Source organism: Xiphophorus hellerii, chromosome 2 (assembly GCF_003331165.1).
Source record: "Xiphophorus hellerii strain 12219 chromosome 2, Xiphophorus_hellerii-4.1, whole genome shotgun sequence".
Taxonomy (NCBI): Eukaryota; Metazoa; Chordata; class Actinopteri; order Cyprinodontiformes; family Poeciliidae; genus Xiphophorus; species Xiphophorus hellerii.
In genome coordinates, this window is record NC_045673.1 from 25,880,443 (window position 1) to 25,898,642 (window position 18,200).

The 18,200-nt window shown below is 39.1% G+C and overlaps 1 long non-coding RNA gene across 1 annotated transcript; it reads left to right on the top strand.

Moving 5' to 3' along the window:
- The first annotated feature begins 6,003 nt into the window (after positions 1-6,003).
- On the top strand, positions 6,004-16,589 carry LOC116737392 (uncharacterized). The gene is made up of 3 exons (XR_004342796.1): positions 6,004-7,227; positions 9,912-9,915; positions 16,579-16,589. It is a non-coding gene; the product is annotated as an uncharacterized LOC116737392 (long non-coding RNA).
- Positions 16,590-18,200: the final 1,611 nt, after the last annotated feature.

Below are 18,200 nucleotides of genomic sequence, written 5' to 3' on the forward strand. Positions count from 1 at the left end.
AAGAAAAAGTTTTTGTTAATGGAGACTGAGAATCCATTTTATTTTTGTTTTTGGTAGTTTTGTTTATTGTGTTTATCAGCTCCAGTGTTAAATATTCTTTTGAAAATAAAGTATATCTATCTTTGGCAGGAAATCACATGCATTATTACGTCATTTCCATTAAATCAGTGTAAAAAGGTCTTCAGACAATATTATCGTTTATCGCAATAATTTTTTGAGACAATTAATCGCTCAGCAAAATTTGCTATCGTGACAGGCCTACACAGTTGTGTCCAAACTTTTGGTCTGTACTGTATATATATATATATATGTATATATATATATATCTACAGATATATACAGTACAGACCAAAAGTTTGGACACACCTTTTAATTCAATGAGTTTCCTTTATTTTCATGACTATTTACATTGTAGATTCACACTGAAGGCATCAAAACTATGAATAACACATGTGGAAATATGCACTAAACAAAAAAGTGTAAAACAACTGAAAATAGCCCTTATATTCTAGTTTCTTCAAAGTAGCAACCTTTTGCTGTGATTACTGCTTTGCACACACTCTGCATTTTCTTGATGAGCTTCAAGAGGTAGTCACCTGAAATGGTTTTCACTTCATAGGTGTGCCCTGTCAGGTTAATAAGTGGGATTTCTTGCCTTATAAATAGTCATGAAAATAAAGAAAACCCATTGAATTAGAAAGGTGTGTCCAAACTTTTTACAGGTATGCTGTATATGTATATATACATATACAGCATACCTGGACTCACGAGGAGAACCGATACTTTAAGCAACCTTGAGTTTTTTGTTTTATCCTCCCGGATGAGTGAGGCAGCCCTGGCATTTTATGGGCCCGGACTGTCTGTGCCGCAGGGCTGCCAGAGGTCCAACAGCACCGCCTCAACACCGCGTTTTGTTATCTCACACACCCTGAACCCGCAGCCCTCTGCCCGGCTGAGAACGTGTCAAATGTGCGCCCTAATGCGCTTTTATCCTTTTCATAAACACTGCTGCCGCTCCCGGTGCTTCCTCCGGGGCAGAGCCACTGACCGAGCCAGAACCCGAATCCCTTCACGCTCCCTTCCTCAGCACGACGCTTCAACCAAAAAAAACCCCAAACTATTAAAGCAGGTATTTCACTGAGAGCAATAAAGAGCAGCGAATTGTGTTTCTAAACTTCTGCACTGTAAAAAAAAAAAAAAATGTAAATGCATTAGGATCCCTTAGAGGAGGTGACACTGATGTGAAAGTGTCGTCGCCTGAAAAGCACTGATTAGGGTGAGTTCATGCTGGGATGACAGACTGATAGGTGTGATGTTATTTCCAGTAGGATATTTATCTACGTGGGAGAAGAGCTGAGATTTACAGGACAGCTGCAAAAACAGAGTTTGCACTCCAAGAACAATTTCAGTAGTGCTCTCAGTTTCTGCAAAAAATAAAAATTTAAAGTAGATCTTACATAAGTTCAAAGTGTTTTTGCTGCAGAGTCATGTCTAAATTTACATTTTACTCTTTATTGTTAGCATTTTACATTGCATGCTAGCACTAACAGCTACAGTTATATTTTGTAAAGCTATTGGACTGCAAAGATGAGCCAAAATGTAGATTCATTTCTACCACTTTTAAGCTTTTAACTGTAAATAAATACTCATAAATACCGGCTGGAATTGTGTAAGAATCTGGATTATCTGCACTTTGCATAAATGAGGCAGCGGCCTGCACGAGTTTTTCATACCATAGTGCAATTATATAGTAATCCATTTGAAACAGAACAGCAAAAATGATCTGAGGGCTGTTAAATTAACTATTTATTATAAAAGCCTCACTATTACTTTGCTTTTGACGCACAGACCTTAACAAAAATAAATAATCATATAATTAGTAGTAGATTTCAGTTCATTATTTCATTTTTTTTAATTAATTTTGAATCATTTTGGTTCTTTTCCAATTAAAAATTCAAGAGAAAAGAAGAAAGGGCCCGGTCTTGAAACATGCACCCAAAGTGAATATTACCCACTGTGTTGCTGTGCTTTTCACAGAGCGACACAAGTACAACAAGCTGATACCAGCCGGTTAATTTGTTAGTCCATCAGCTCAGGTCACTTAGCAGACCTAATTACCTGTAGTTTCCCCCCCAACTGTAGTTTCAAAGACTGATGGATGACACTCCTTTGGACTACACACCATTAAAATACATTTTATAATTGCCTCGCCAGTCAGTCTAACATAATGGGTGTGTGAATAGGGCAGGGGCCTGACTCTGAGGAAACATAGTGTGGTTTCATTGAATCGTGGTAATTACACACAAAGTTAGAACTACAAAAACAGATCCAATCGTCTAATGGCTTTTATTTAAAACAGAACAGTGACAATTATTCCTCCTACGGCAACGAAAAACAAAAACAAACATTTCATTTTCACAACTATGATGTCGGATAGTTATCCTTGGCAAATTATATCTGAAAAGATTAATTATTTTGCACCCCAAACACTTAGCAACCACTAAATCTGTTGCATGTAGGAATCAAAATCTAATAAGTAGATTTGCTAGTATTCAAGAGTTTATTAAGTAGAACAAATCTTTGAAAAGCCCCAAATGTGTCTGCTTTGAGTGTGAGAGACGTGTATTATACCTCTTTCTGCCAGCTTACCGGCAGTGCGCAGCGTCAGGTGGGAGCACTGTGTGAGACTCTGCTCTCTACACAGCAGGAGACGCTTCGTCTCACTCCGTTAACTGTTTCTGGCACCTCGTTGAGACGGATTTGAGTCTCACCGAGTTGTATGACAGAATATTTTAGAGGATGTAAAAACGACAACTTTTTAAAAGCACAGTAAACCAGGCCAGTAGATCAGATCGTTTCCTCAAAACTTGAGTTTAAACTCTAATTTTCAATCTTGGGGGGTGCAAATCGAAAACACATCGAGGGAAAACTTTTTTCTAGAAGGTGAAAGCGGGCCAATAAAATATGGGCTTGTACTTTAGCAAACTTATGTCTAATAATCCCCTGTTTTAGCAACAATGTAAATATGAATTAGTTGTCAGTCATATTCAGTAGGAGAGGGCGATATGGACTTAAAGTTTGACTGCAATATGTTGCGGTAGTATTGCGATAATGATAAAAGCGTCAATAAGAACTATCTATTACTACTTTTTTGGGTCACTGCGTGGCTTTGACTGCATGACACAGCAATTCTAACCCCACAAACACAAATACTGCTCTTGAGAAACACACCCATTTGTAGTTTGTTTCTCTCCCTCAATCAACCTGTTCAGAAGCGCCGCATCAAATGCCAACTTCAGCTCTTAAAGACGACACAACCTATGCACTAAAATTATTAGCAAACATGTTTACGATTACACGGCAGTCGCAAATACCCAGAGACTTTGCAGAATGGTACTAAAAAATAATAGACAACATATGTAAAGTTAAGCATTTGGATGATTTATAAGATGATTCAGCATCAGCTGACTGTGACCCATAAGCAAGCTGGTTCATATTGGGCCGGTTACAGCAACGGCAGGTTCAGAGTTTGGACGACTCACTCTACTGGACGGACAAAATCATAACACAAGTTTACTCTAAGCGTACTTAATGTGGAGATATGTATACATCTACCTTGGAACAAACAGAGGTTTTGTACTTCCACACAAAAACACAAAACCCTGATAAGTATTTTTGGTCCAGATGTTACTTCAAATATCTTAGTACACTTGAAATAAAACAAAACTAACCTACAAGTTAGTTTTCATCAAGATATTTGTCTTGTTTTAGTTCAATAATTTACAAAGTACTTGTTTCACTCAGATTATTTCACTTCTAACACATTTTCCTGTGTTATACGTAAAATAATCTGCTAGAGGAACTAGTACTTCTTTTAATCAATATTGAGGATTTTGTGTTTTTGCAGTGCAAACTGTTACTTTGGGGTGGGACCAAACCTCACCAAGCCCCTGTCATCCACATAAAGGGTCTGAGAGCTTACAGCTCTTAGATAGCGTTGTTACTGTTAATATCAACAGTAACAATGCTATCTATGCTTCATCAAGTGTCTGAAAATTAATTTCATGAACTTTAAGATGTGTATTTCACACTTGTTGTGGTTGAAGTACTGAAATGTCTTAAGTTAAACGCCGCAGAAGATGAGTGATACTGACTATCGTCTAGCCAAAGGTGTTGACAGAGTGCGGGAAGCTGCGGCCTGGCGACCCCTGACCTTTCACACTGGCTCAGAGAGGCAGAGGGTCAGGCAGAGGACATGGAGTTGGAAGAGGGAAGTGAATTCTATCCTTCCGTTCCTCCGCAGTCCTGTGTGCATCGACAGCAAGATGAGCTGGACGCTGTTCCAAAATCCACATTCGTTTGGCTGGGAGCAAAGCACCGAGCCCGGGTCCGTTTCAAAGGAAGTGCTGAGGAAAGCAGTTTTTTTTTTTTTTGCACCAGCAACCCCTAAACTTGACTGAGTGTGTGCTTGCCTGCTGCTGTGCCGTTTGGGCCATCCCGACCCAACTCAATATCCCTCCGCACCAATATCTGTCATCTGACGGGGCCAAAATGGCTGGCAGTCCACTTGTTTCCCCCTTCTGACGGGGGAGAATTCTACCTCGTCTCGTCTTATTGTAGCGCTCGACAATATTTTATCATCGTCCCCGCACCTCGTAAATATTAGTGTCTCTGCAGAGCTGTGTGGGATTGAGAGGTTGGAAGGCAAAAAGCAGAGCCTTCACTCTTGCACTGCCTTCGGTTGAGTCGGTGCCTGTGGAGGCGACAACCTGCCGGTGACAAAGGCTAAAGACCCCTTAAAATGCCACAGATTGGAAGAGAAACTGCAAAAAATGAGAGCGCATTCATTTCTCAGAACGCCAGATGCTACAGCACACCGGCGCCTGGCAAGTAGGGGCGGGGAAGGAGCCCGAAAGAGAGACTGAGAGCAGGCCTACGATAAAGAGGAAATGAAAAGGAGAACAGGGGATTTTGTGGCAGTAAGATCTGATGCCGGTCTCCGTTCCATAAAGTTCAACGTCGATGTGCGCAATTCTCTCTCTCTGCAGATGAGAAATCTGGCAGGGTGTGGGTCAGGGGAAAGGGCTGTGTCTAGTGTTGGGGGTGGGGTTGGACTGCTGGAGAGAGTGATCTTTTTTTTTTTTTTTACAAGCGGGGTGAAAGGCGGATGGTCATGTGTGCAGAGGCTCATGACAAAAGGGCCTTTTATGTGCAGTGTATGCAGATAGAGGAGGCTCCTTTGTGCACAGATGGAGATCCCATGCCTGGGTCTGCCTGCGGTGCGGAGAGAAGGGAGGGCGGAGAGGATAGAGGAGTGTTGGTGAAGGGAGGAGAGGGGAGGGGAGGGAGGAGTGTCTCTGGCACTGAGTGCCATCACTGTGTCTGGTGGGGGATGGGGCACGGAAAAGGAGAACCGAGCCGTCCTGGTCCTACCAGGTTCGGCTGGGAGGAGGGGCTTCAAGCCTTGCTGAGAGGATACAGAAACGTGCAACCTGATAGCAGAATGGCACAAACCTCTAACAAGTGGATTGAGGGTCAGACATTGTTGGCGAGTAATCGCCTGCCAAAATCGGTGTTCGATTTTGGCAGGTTTGGAAAACGTGGTCCATCGCCGACAATGTGAGGTAGTTCAAAAGGGCACATACAGCAGCTCTTAAAAGTGAACACACCTCTGTTAAAAATGTTAAGCTTTCATACTATAAAAAGATGACCATGATAAATTATTTCAAAACATTTTCTACATATAAAGTACGGGTGCACCTATTGCAATTTTCTGACTGATCACCAATTACCGATCTCACCTGCTCTTTCAGATTTTGGCCAATGGCAATTTTGGGGGTTTGAACTGTTGCTAAATATAGCAAGAAAGTCTCTGAGTTGGCAACAACTTTGTGACTATTGTTAACTGCAAACGTGCAGACATGACCTGGTGGGCCGGTCTGTCAGTCAAACCTCTCTCACAGAAGAGAAAAGAGGACAGTGGTTGATTTTTGAGACCTTTGCTGAGGTAGATAAGATCGGTTCCACATCTAAGTATCGGCCAATCACTGATCTCCCAAAATTAAAGAAATCAGCGCACCCCTAACATAAAGTGAAATCAATACTACACAAATCAAGTGAAAATCCAGAAATAATATTGCTGCACAGAAGTGTAAATCCTTACTTTGTTGATGTACCAGCATTCAGTCTCCTTGGCGCCTGCTATCAATTATAATGAATCTGAATAAGCTGAAATAAAGTTCAGCTTGACATGTACCCTTTAGCAAAAGCCACAGTTTGTAGAGGTTACAAAAGACCAGAAGGACCTCATCATACAAAAGGCATAAACCTGAACATTTGGGCCCCAGTTCCATGAAGTATGAGTAACACAAGAACAACACTGCAAGTCACCAAAAGGACACCAAGCCCACTGTGAAATACACCGGTTGCAGCGTCACTCTCTGTGGTTACTTTACATCACATGGGTTTCTTCTTCTAGGTAGTTTCAAGTTATGAGCAGTTTCAAATGTCAGTTTTCTTTGGACCAACACCTTCAGGTGTCTGCTGGAAAGCTGAAGACAAAAAAAGGATTTCATTTTTCAGCATCCAAGCCAAAAATAAAAAGGATGACACTTTGTGAAATAAAAAAAGTTTTAGAATGGAAAAGGTAGAGTCCAGAACTGAATTTGACAGGAAATCCATGGGGTCACCTGAAGAAATCCGTGGACAAGAGGGAGATCTGAAGATCTTATGTAAGGTACAGCGGACAAATATTTCCTAGTAAAGATGAGCGATGTCAAGAGACTCCTACCTAAAAAGACCAAATGCTGAAACTGAATAAAAATGTGCTTTACCAAGGCTGTCAGTAAAAGGTCTGGTTTCCCTAAGTGTCTGTTAGGTAAATTGTATATATTATTATCAAATATTTGTTGTTTCATGTGCCTTTATAATGTCCTTGTCTTATATGCCTTTATTTGTTTTGTTTCATCTTAGCATAAAGAATGTTTCTGTGTTGTTGAATTACTTTGATTCCGTTCTCAGAAGGCCTCTCTGAGGAAGAGCAGAGAACCGTTTTCAACAGGGTTATCGCTCAGCAGAAACCCAACATCCTTGACCTGCTAGATAGCTATAAAACCGTCGCCGTGAAGATGTACAACTTGCTCTGCTCTACCATGTGTCTGGAACCGAATAATCTAGTGCAAGATAACATGTGTTTTAGTTAGTGATTGTCATTAGCACTGCAACTAAGTGATGAAGTGTTTTGCCCCCAACCCTTAGAGTTGCAGTGTTCTCTGTGATAGGGACTCCGAAAGTATTAAAAAGAGAGGAGCGGACAAATGTGTTTTCAGAGCGGTTGGAGATTTGTGACTGGAAACACATCTCTATCCGTTCTCCTCGCGAGATAAAAAGAATCTAACTCTCTTGTCTTTTCTGTGTTTGTTTAATTTGTCTTTAATAATAACCTGACAGCATCTCTGAGTTTCCCTTAGATGGACTGGTGATCTGTTTACGGACTGGGATCAGTGTCCCCAGACTCTTGCTCGATGGCGACTGGAGATATCTCCCCTCACACACATAGAACGGCGTGTTTAGATAATGAATTCAATATTCTAATTTTTACATCACAAAAACCTGACATTAGTAGAGACACGTTTAGCAAGCAAGAGAAAAACAAAAGTCAAGTTCAATGTCAGACTTTCCCGGTTTGTACCACACTCTTTTCTAAGTCCTTTTACGGTGAATCGTTGTTCTAAATGTTGTCCTTGTATTCTTTGAATTTATTTAGTCAAGTGACAAACATTTCAAATGTTCCATCCTGGTGACCTTTCCACGTTGATCACTTAACAGAATCCTCCGAATATAATGGTGACACTGACAAACCAATGAGCCAGCAATATTGGGTCACCTGAAGAAGATGAGTTCAACAAAATTTATATAGAAAACTAACCGTCTTTGCAGTTTTAGAACCAAAGAAGAGGTTTTAAAAAATGCTAAGCTTTGTCGACTGGAGAGTAACCAAGGATGGGTTTGACTTTTTGAAACAGGACTCCATCTAGGATAGACATAATTGGAGGCTAAACTTCAGCTATAAACTTCATAGCAACTATGTAAAAAACAAACAAAACTGGAATTCATCTTTTTCAAACTAAAATAAAATGGCAAATGAATAAATCCAATTTCAAAGAGCATATAAGGAGTATAAGTGATCAATTTTGTTTTGACAAATTCAAGTAAGTTACGGGAAGCTGCACTACCCAAAATGCTGCCACCCAAGTAATGTACAAGTAATGGTAAGTTTCTCAATTCCAATTTAGCTAACCAAAATCAAGCTAACTACAGCCGGCCTCTGAAGTCAGGCATCCTGTAGATGAGAAATATCGATTTCTAATATCGAGTGACCTCACACCACAAGATTTACTTGAGCTCATTGATTACTGGTGGTTCAGTCCTTCTAACAAGACAATATTTAGTTCACAAGCAAGGCACAAGAAAAGATTTTGAGAAAAGGTGTCCCTCTCAGTAATATTGAAATAAAAAATCCCACTCCGGGAAGCAGTATTTAGATTTTCTATGAATGATATGTAAACAGTGGGTTCCACATTACACACAGAAGGCCTGCTCTATGTTAAATCATGGCTTCCTGGGAGTATGTTTCTGCACCAAAAGTGTTGCCACGGTAAGATATGGAGTTGATTTAGAAAATGTTCACAACTTGTTAGTTTCCATAGCAACATGTCCCACCCTAATGATCACGTCAAAGGTCAAAGAAAATTAATTCGTTAATGAGAGGAAAGTAGAAAGGGGTCTTCTCTTGTTTTCCAGGTAATGAGAAAAATTCATAGCAACTTCACCAAACACGAGACAGAACCGCGAATCCTGACGCAGTCGCTTCTCCGGTTCTTCTTCTTCACGGTTCCACGCGCTGAAGTGTCTTTGGGCAAAATGCTCACATGAAAATGTCTTAGCCAAAATAAGACAAGATACAGACTGAATCAGCAACACTTTAGGGCTAAAGCGATTAGTTGGATTAATTGTGATGAATCACTGAAATAATCGCTAGCTAATTTAGTAATCGATTAATTACTCCTCAAGTGGCATAGTTTTAGCTTCACCTAATTCACCTTCTGTAAAAATGAAAAAAATATGAAAATCTTCTATTTAGCATCTTTTGCTATCCAATTATATCCCAAAAATATAATTAACAGATTAGCCCTACACTGTATTGATCACGTATCATCACATGTTGACGTTTTTGTATCCTTTTAGCTACAAATGCATCCTTTGGTTAAAATGATAAATCTAACAACAAAGTAATTATTTGTTCATTTCCATCATCATCTGAAACAAAAAATCTGCAGAATGTGACAGTTTTTATTTGATTAAGCAATTAATCATCAGAATAAATAATTATTAAAATAATTGTTGATTGCAGCCCTACAACATTTAAGGAAGGATTTTCTTTTGTCGTTTTTTCTAAGGTGTCAGGTGAATACTTGTGATCTAAAAAGCTGCCTTCTGGATTACAGAAATTTATAGTTTGCACAAACGCATTTTAGTCACACAAATATGTGACTACGCTATTAAATCTATTCCATTTGTTTCTTTGGCACTTCATGGTTTGCTACCTTATAATTTATAGGTATAAGCACATTTTATTCAATTCTCTCAATATACACTGCACTTAAAAACTGCAGGCCAAGTGTCACCTATAGCATTCCATAATAATAAAAAACATTTTAAAATCTAAACAGCAATAAATAAAAATATTTCTGCTGCAACTATCCATTTTTAAAGTGTATGTTCAATTGAGAACTTTAGTTAAATCAGATTGGGTCTTTCAATGAACACCCTGCTAAAGCTTTCTGATTAAAATTAGCTTTGCCTATTTACGTTTAAGCTTCTGCTACTCGACAACCAGCGAGATAAAGCAGAATCGTCTTGACTAACTGGATGTCAGGTGGCCGTCATCGTACATCATCCTGAGAGAAGGTAAATGTGAGGATGAGTTTGATCCTACATGATTCACAAGCAGCAGCATTCAAGTTTCTGCTTGAATCTGCTGTTCTGATTTAACCTTTTCTTCACTTTGCTACAAGAGATCTTTCATTACTTATGGTAAAAACAAAGGTGACTGAGTGATTTGCATTTCAAACGCATAAAAATGATGTGGGCCTGCCATCTTAAACTGTATTTTTCGTGTTCTGGTTCAGTTCAGTGATTCCTCAAATTTGACATATTTAACTTTATGTAACTGGTGTCCTGAAGGAGGCCATTTCAAAATGTGTGGCGTTTGTTCAAGACACTTATTTGTGTTTACAGGGCTTTGAATGTACAATCATCATCACACAGCGCCTAAGAACACTGCAAAGAAGTTGCAAATGCTTTTTTTAATCATCACTTTTACTGTTATAACAAATACCACAAAACATCATCACAAAATCTTAAGTTCCCTCTCTCAATTTCACACTTTTCATGCATTTAAGATGTCTGAAAGAGGACATCTTAACAGTGATTTTTGTGTTTGATTATGCTGAAAAATGCACAGGACTTCTTTATTTTTTGTAATGACAGCATCTTAACATAAATTCGCAGCAATAGGCATTTTTCACGAAGTTATTCATTTGGACTCCTCTGGAATGTTCAGTGTCTTAAACTAGTTTTAAAATGTCTTTAAATCTGTGCTAAAGTTTTATTTATGAATTTTTAAGACAAATTTTGTCCTCTTCAGTGTTTCCCCTTAAAAGACGACCATTAATGGGTCGTTTCTCAGCTGAAGCTCTGAGCCGACACCAGCCACAAGAAATTTTCTGCAATGTTTTTTTTTTTTCTTTTAAACTTATCTTTCCTGGAAAAGAAACAACCTTTTTACCGTGTGACCTCCTATACAGAGAAGGAAATGTAATAGTAATGGCATTGCCCGGATATTCTGGGCTATTTTGTTACAAATTGGATTAAAGAGATGTTTTAAAATGATTTCTTGGGAGTTGATATCAGCGCTCTGTGTATTACCTACAGTAGATACTGCTGAGAGTCGCCTGTGTAGCAAAACAGAGAAAACAAATGAAACTAATCAGCTGAATAGTTGGGTCGGTCCAAAATCGCATTTCTGTAATTTAAAAAAATAAAATAAAATCACAAATGTAGTCCCTTAATCGATATTGTCCTTTTGAGGGAATTGCTGAATGGTTCAAACCCCACAGGAAATGGATAAAGTCTTTGGGTTTTGACTAGGCCAAGACTCTGGTGAATTCTCTGGATTGTTTTGAATTCATTGTCATGTTTCATTGTCCAGTTTAGCTTAAAATCCATGATCACCTTCTAAAACACAATAGAATCTAGTGTGGACCTCAATCCTGGCCCGGTCCTGCAGCTGCAAAGCATTCCCACACCATCACCCTTCCACTTCCATGCATTGCAGGTTTATTTTCTTGAATGTTGTATTTGGTTTATTCCTAACATGTAGGCCTGTCGCGATAAACAATAAATCAATTAATCGTACGATAAATTAAAACTATCGACGTCATTTTAATTATCGGCATTATCGTCTCTTCCGGCCTTTTTCTCTTTCTGTTAATGACACTGAATGAAAAAAGGCTCAACTCCGGTGCTCTCCACTGACCCTCCCTTCCTCATTTCCTTAGTGTAAAGCCCAGCGCACACTACACGATCTTAGAGCTGTCGGCCGATTGTCGGCCCATTTTCAAAACCTGACAGACCACAAACTAGCCGACAGAAATCCTAGGTATAACGGTTCGATCGGGTTCGTTCCTGCCGTGTGGTGTCCAACAATGGGCACAAAATAATGGCTACAAGTTCAGTGAACTAATTTTAAAACCAGGCATTAATCAGTGCTTTACTGCAATCTACCTGCAATGCATGTGGCTAGTGTCAGCGTAAAGTCCTGACTGAATGAAAATCATTAGAACCTATTTACGTCACGTTAACGAAGAACAGCTGAAAAGTTACCGGGTTTATCAACTGCGGTAGCAATTTCACTCCAACTCCTCCTCTTGTCATTTCTATATTCTTTGCATGAAATGTTGAATATTTCAAAGATTGCAAAGATTTGAATATTTCATGTTGTTTCCACATATCATCTCCAATGTCTGGACTCAGGGTTGCGCCGTGTCAGCTGTTTGGGATCCCCTCCGTAATTTCCGCTCAGAAAATACAGAGAGGAATCCACGCTTTCTGATTGGCTACCTGTCACATTCAACAGGCTGCGTTAAGATCCCAGTCGGGGAAAACCCCTGATTTGGATCGGAGCTGCAACGACGATCTACCATAACACAGTGGTCCCCAACCCCCGGGCCGCGGACCGGTAACGGTCCGTGGACCAATTGGCACCGGGCCGCACAAGAAATAATTAAATACTTCCGTTTTATGTGTTGAGTCTGGAGGATCTTTTAGTTTGAAAATCCTTTAACCGGATTCTGTCGGTTATTGAGCCCACAAGCAGCAGAATGAGGAATGAGTTAGAAACAGCATCGTGTCGGTCGTCTCGGCAACCCCTCCCCCCCATCCCCCTGATCCCCCTCCAGTCAGCAGCAAATATGCGAAGTCTCGACCGGTCCGCGGTACTAAAAAGGTTGGGGACCACTGCCATAATACACCACACACTACAGGATGATCAGTTATGAAATCGCAAGCAACAATCTTAGAACGACCAACGTTCTAAGATTGTCGTAAGGAGAAAACCGGGGCAAAAAAATCATGTAGTGTGAACTATTGCATCAGGTAGTCGATGTGCTCATCTTCTCTATTTAAATCTAATTATTACTGAAGGGCAACATAATATACAGACTTCATAATCTGCACTCTTTAGGTTGAATGCAGTATTTATTTCCACTTTGGCTTTATGTTGTTTAGTTTTTATTCAAGTGCGTTTTTTGTTAATGGAGACTGAGAATCCATTTTATTTTTGTTTTTGATTGTTTTGTTCTTTTTGTTTATCAGTTCCAGTGTTTAGTGTTCTTTTGAAAATAAAGTGTATCTATCTTTGGCAGGAAATCGCCTGCATTATTACGTCATTTTCATTAAATCAGTGTAAAAAGGTCTTCAAACAATATTATCGTTTATCGCAATAATTTTTGAGACAATTAATCGCTCAGCAAAATTTGTTATCGTGACAGGCCTACTAACATGTCTCTGTTCTGGTTTCTATGCAGTTAGTTTTAGACTAATCTGTTGACAAGCATTAGTTCAGAAAATGATGAAGGTTCGTTTCTTCAGTTTTTATTGTTAATTTTACTGTTGTGTCCAAATATCTTCAGGCTGTCATAGAGTGTCTACATTTTTTCACGATTGTGCTTCCTGGCAATTCTGTGCAAATCGTCTATCAATATGTTTGAATTACATATTTCTATTTTTCCCCATTAACTGCTATTGTTATTTAAACTGAAGTCAGTGCTGGATGACAGTTTGTTGCCAGTAATGTAATCATGTTGCACAGAAGAGAAATGTTGCACATGACACACCATAGAAAGTATCGGATGCAAATAAATGCTGTGTAAAAATAAAATTCCTAAATAGTATCCATTTAAATGGCTGTGAAACTTTCTTTATACGCCGCTTTACTGTTACATCAGACAGTTCCTCTGTCAAGTCACACTTTCCATTATTGTTAGGTAAACACAGACTAACACAGCCTTCAGTGCAATTTTCACTGACTTGTAGGTTAAAAAATGTGTATTGTAAAAATGAGGCCAGAGTGAAAGGTTGTAATTTGTTGGAATGAAGATTACTTTTTAAATTATTATTATTTATTAACAAAACAATCTCAAACTAAACCAAACCCCACTTCAAAAAAAAAATCTGAAAATAACTTTAAAAAATGCAAGAAACATGCTGTGGTTGGCAGATCGTGCTTCGTTCAGTTAATCGGTATCCCGACTGATTGTGTACATAAACTTCTTGCAAGAAGAAAAATGGTGTCAACAGCTGACGTTCTTGTGGGTCACCATGGAGACCCGTGTGCCGTAAGTGGCATTCAGTTGTGAAAGAATTGTCCATAAGCTTGAGTCCATGTGGGAAATCAAAAGTAGCCTCACCACTTCACGTTTTTCAAGTTCGATCACATTGCAAACATTCTTGTGTCTTATTGAGATTTTATGTCACATTGTAGGGCACAAATATAAGATAAATGGAAAAGTTCAGGGATAAAGTTTCAGCATTAGGGTGAAAACAATAATATCCTAAGCTTTGGAGATCTAAAACAACACTGGGAAAGGTGAGCATTAATCAGAGAAGCAGCCAAGAGGCCCATGGTTACTCTGGAAGCGCTGCAGAGATCAAGAGCTCAGGAGGGAGAATCTATCACCAATACAACTATCAGCAGTAAACCCTGAATACATAGCTGAAAAAAGTTCTGTTTGCAGTCAGGGACCCATGTCACTTGCAAACTTGGGGGAAAGAAAAATTCTTGACAATCTACAAGGATATTCAAGTGGTGTGAATGATTTTGTAAGTTTCTGTACATGTGGATCTTCTAAGCATCAACATGTTTCCATTCCAAGCTATTTTTTCCCTCACATGTTCCTCTGTATGTAAAACAAAAACGTTGGGAAACATTATTTTCAGTCGCTCTCAATCACATGGTTTAAAATTATTGTTTGACAAGCAGAAGTTTGCTATATTTCATGTTTGTTTCTTTAAGTTTTATGCTCATTCAGATAATGAATGATTGAGTGTATTGATTAACTAAAATAAATGCATAAATTTATCTTTGCAGGATTTACTTTGAATCACTTGTTGGTAGAAATAATATCAACACGACATACGCTGTAGCTCAGCGACTCAGAAGACATACCGTAAAATAATGATGAGGCGCTGGGATGTAGAAAGCGCAAGGCAGACAAATGAATAATGGAGATGACAGTCAGTGGTAAAACTCTATCATGTTCGATAACCGCCTGTCTCAACTGACCTGTAAAATCTTTGAGACTGGAACAAATGCAAATAGCTCTGACTTGCTCGAACAAAAAAAAAAAAAAAAAAAAAAAAAAAAAAACCTCCTGAAGGCTTTTCAAGTGAGCTTATTCTGACAATGGTGCAGTGCCCTGAGCGGGGTGAATGTACGGTCTGGGCCTTGAATGGTACAATGTGTGAGAGCCGCGAGGGGGGAAGCTGCGGAGCGAAGGCTCAGGGACCCCTCCGGCTGCCTACCACTGAGCAGAGCATCGGCTGCCAACACAATAGCAAAGCTGACCACCGCAACTCGCAATAACTGGAAAACACAAACGTAAAACGATGCAGTCACGGACTAATGTTTAATACATATGCAGTGTATAGCTAATGAAAATTGATGTCATGCATTTTCAAAACCAGATTAATTAGTGCATAAAGCTGTTTTTAGGAAGGTGATTATGGAAAATTTACTTTTTGAGCTTCACATCATCTAATAGTGTTATTCTCTCATCAAACACACAATGTTACTTTGACTCTTTCATCCATGGTTGGAAAATCCTTTGAAGGGGCAGTACTGTGTGTTTTCAATGCATATGGTGCCATTTTTACAAAATGGCAAGGAAGGAAATTCGCATTTCAAGCTCAGCAGGTGTTTGCTAATTGCAGCTGAGTAGTTTGAAGGAGCTGAATCTGGGAGTTGCAAGGAAGGGATGCTCTGTGAGGCGGAAGCTTGGAAACTGCAACTCTAACACCATTCAGCTGATTTGCACCGCCTACTTACCCAAAGCTCAGCCTTGTCACTTCAGCACTCACTCTCAGAGCTCCTTCAGACTAGCGGCAGCAGTAATTAACAAACACCTGCTGGAACTGAGCATCTGCTGAGCTTCTAAGAACGATTATAAACGGCATCAATGGGTGGCACTGAGAAGCATTGTTGTTTTGATTTGCTAAAGTGAGTGTCAGGAAGGGTAGGAGGTTCGTAAAGAGACATAGGTCAATTTCAAAGTGCCAAACTTGACTATGAATTAATTTTTTTAAGTTAATTTTTTTACATACAGCATTTTATAACAACTGAAGTTACTTGATTGTGCTGTAAAATTCATAAGGTCCTCCCTTTAAACTACTAAAATAGGGTTGTCTTTAGTCTCATCTAGAGATCCACCAAAGAGGCTGATATCAAACTTTGAGGTCTGACCTGATGATTAAAATTTCAGCTGACTGATTTCTTTTTTTTTTTTTCATGCTCCAGACTGTAACTCGTGTATGTTTGCTGGTTACTTCATAGATATAGGTTTTAATTCAGCAGGAAAGGAAGATTATTCTGATATGTGGATACTTTGCATCTCTAGTCTCTCTAGTGCAGGTACACATTTGGATCTAAAGAAAGGGGTTTTATATCCACAACAATCATTTGAAATGCACTTGAGGATACTCAAAATCAACATTACCCTTCGTTCATCCTGTGCAGTGCATAGAGTCATCGCTTCTCAAGTTTATGCATGAGCGAGGACGGTTTTGGCGATATCTCTTTAAAAAAGGGCCGGAACCCACAGCTGTGAGAGCCCTCTCACGTCCACTTTCAAACTTCATTTTTCAGCTTTTTGAAAAGATCTTCAGAGGCACTCTATGGATGCTTGGAAGGCACTCTCATCAGCTTCCAAATTTCCCAGCACGCCATATTGTAGGGGGTAGCTTTGTTCCCAAAGTTAACTGAAAAGTTGCCCTCCCGAGCCTGACTCAAAGCCCTACTGCCCTCTCGCTCACGCAAGTTTTTAGATGATAAATGATTGTGTGCAATCATACTTTTATCTTAGATGTTTTATTGGCAGATCTCAATTTTCTGTGTCTGTTCTAGCTAGGGTTTTTATTAAAGAGTCTTGGACAGCTTTTGATGCTTTACTGAAATTTAAGCTGTGATAGGAAAAAACAAACAAACAAAAAAAACCAAAAACCTTTCCTTTCCATGACGCCTCATGAATTTGATTTTATCTGCTTTATTCAGCTTTCCGGAATCTGAAGCTAAATCACTGGAATTAGAGACACATTCAACAAATGTATGATCAAAGCCACTTAATAGCTTGAAATGGGACCCATTTTCTGTGATGAACAACTAAATTATACTTAATCCTAATGCCATGGAAACAGCTCAGACCCTTTTTGCTTCAAAGTGGATACTTCAGCTGCACTGGCTGACATGCGACATGGACAGTGCAGGCTGCCTGCAGCATCTGGTGGACACCTACAAGACTGCAAGTTTTTGGAAGGTTTCTGGGAGACTTCAAGAGTCGGATAAGACACTAAAAAATGTGAGCCGCGTGGTATTTATCTAGACCTCCAGAGCCATGTAGAGTATTTAACCTAAGCTCTCGGCAGTGGATGCAAAGCCAACATGAATTAAGGTGGTAATAAAATGTCAACAACAATGTGCTCAGCTCAAGAATAGTCTTGTATGGACTGCAAATGAAGTCCTGCCAAGAACTGTTGGGGTTCGTGAAATGACCGACACAGAGACGACGAAGCAAAAGTGACGTCTGCTTTTTAAGTGTACCTCTTCTTCTCTTGTTGCCCAAACGGAGCTAGGAAAGACGTTGTCTGGCTGGCTGAGAACACTTACAAAAAGTACCGAGTAAGCCTTTGCTCTTTTTTTTAGTTTGAGTACTTAGTAAAAATAAGAAACCACGACAGATAATAGATGCTTAGCATATAGACTAGCTAATTTTTAGTTGCTAACATGGCTAAAGAAAGCAAATGCTTTGGAGTTCTAAACTAAAGGGTAATTTTAATGCAACATTTGACTATTTCTAATTAAAAATCTAAAACAATTTGGGTGGCCAAACCTGAACTAGATTATTTTATGTCTGTAGTGACGGGCACAATGTTTGTGACCTGATAATCTGGTTCAAGTTGTACATTGTTTGTTTTTAAAATAAAGTCAAAGATCAAATTATTGGACAAATTTTAGTGTACACCTTAATCAAGCAGCCAAATAAAAAAAATAAGATTTTCTCACGTGACTTGTCTATTTATATCTATTAAAATGAGGATAACTCAAAACTCAATGAGGATGCGATGAGATGTGTGAGATTTTCTCACATTACTTAGTTACATATTTTCTTCTCAATAGTTTCTTGCAAACTTATTTACTGCTTGTTTCATCCCAATGATCTTGGCAATTTAAAATGTTTAAACGACTGAGTCAGTTCCATTTTACATAAGGAATATAAACTTTAAAATAGGTATACATACCTAGATATAGTTAAATAAATACACGTCCCCTGATGCGCTTGAATCCAATCAACATTCACATTTTTACA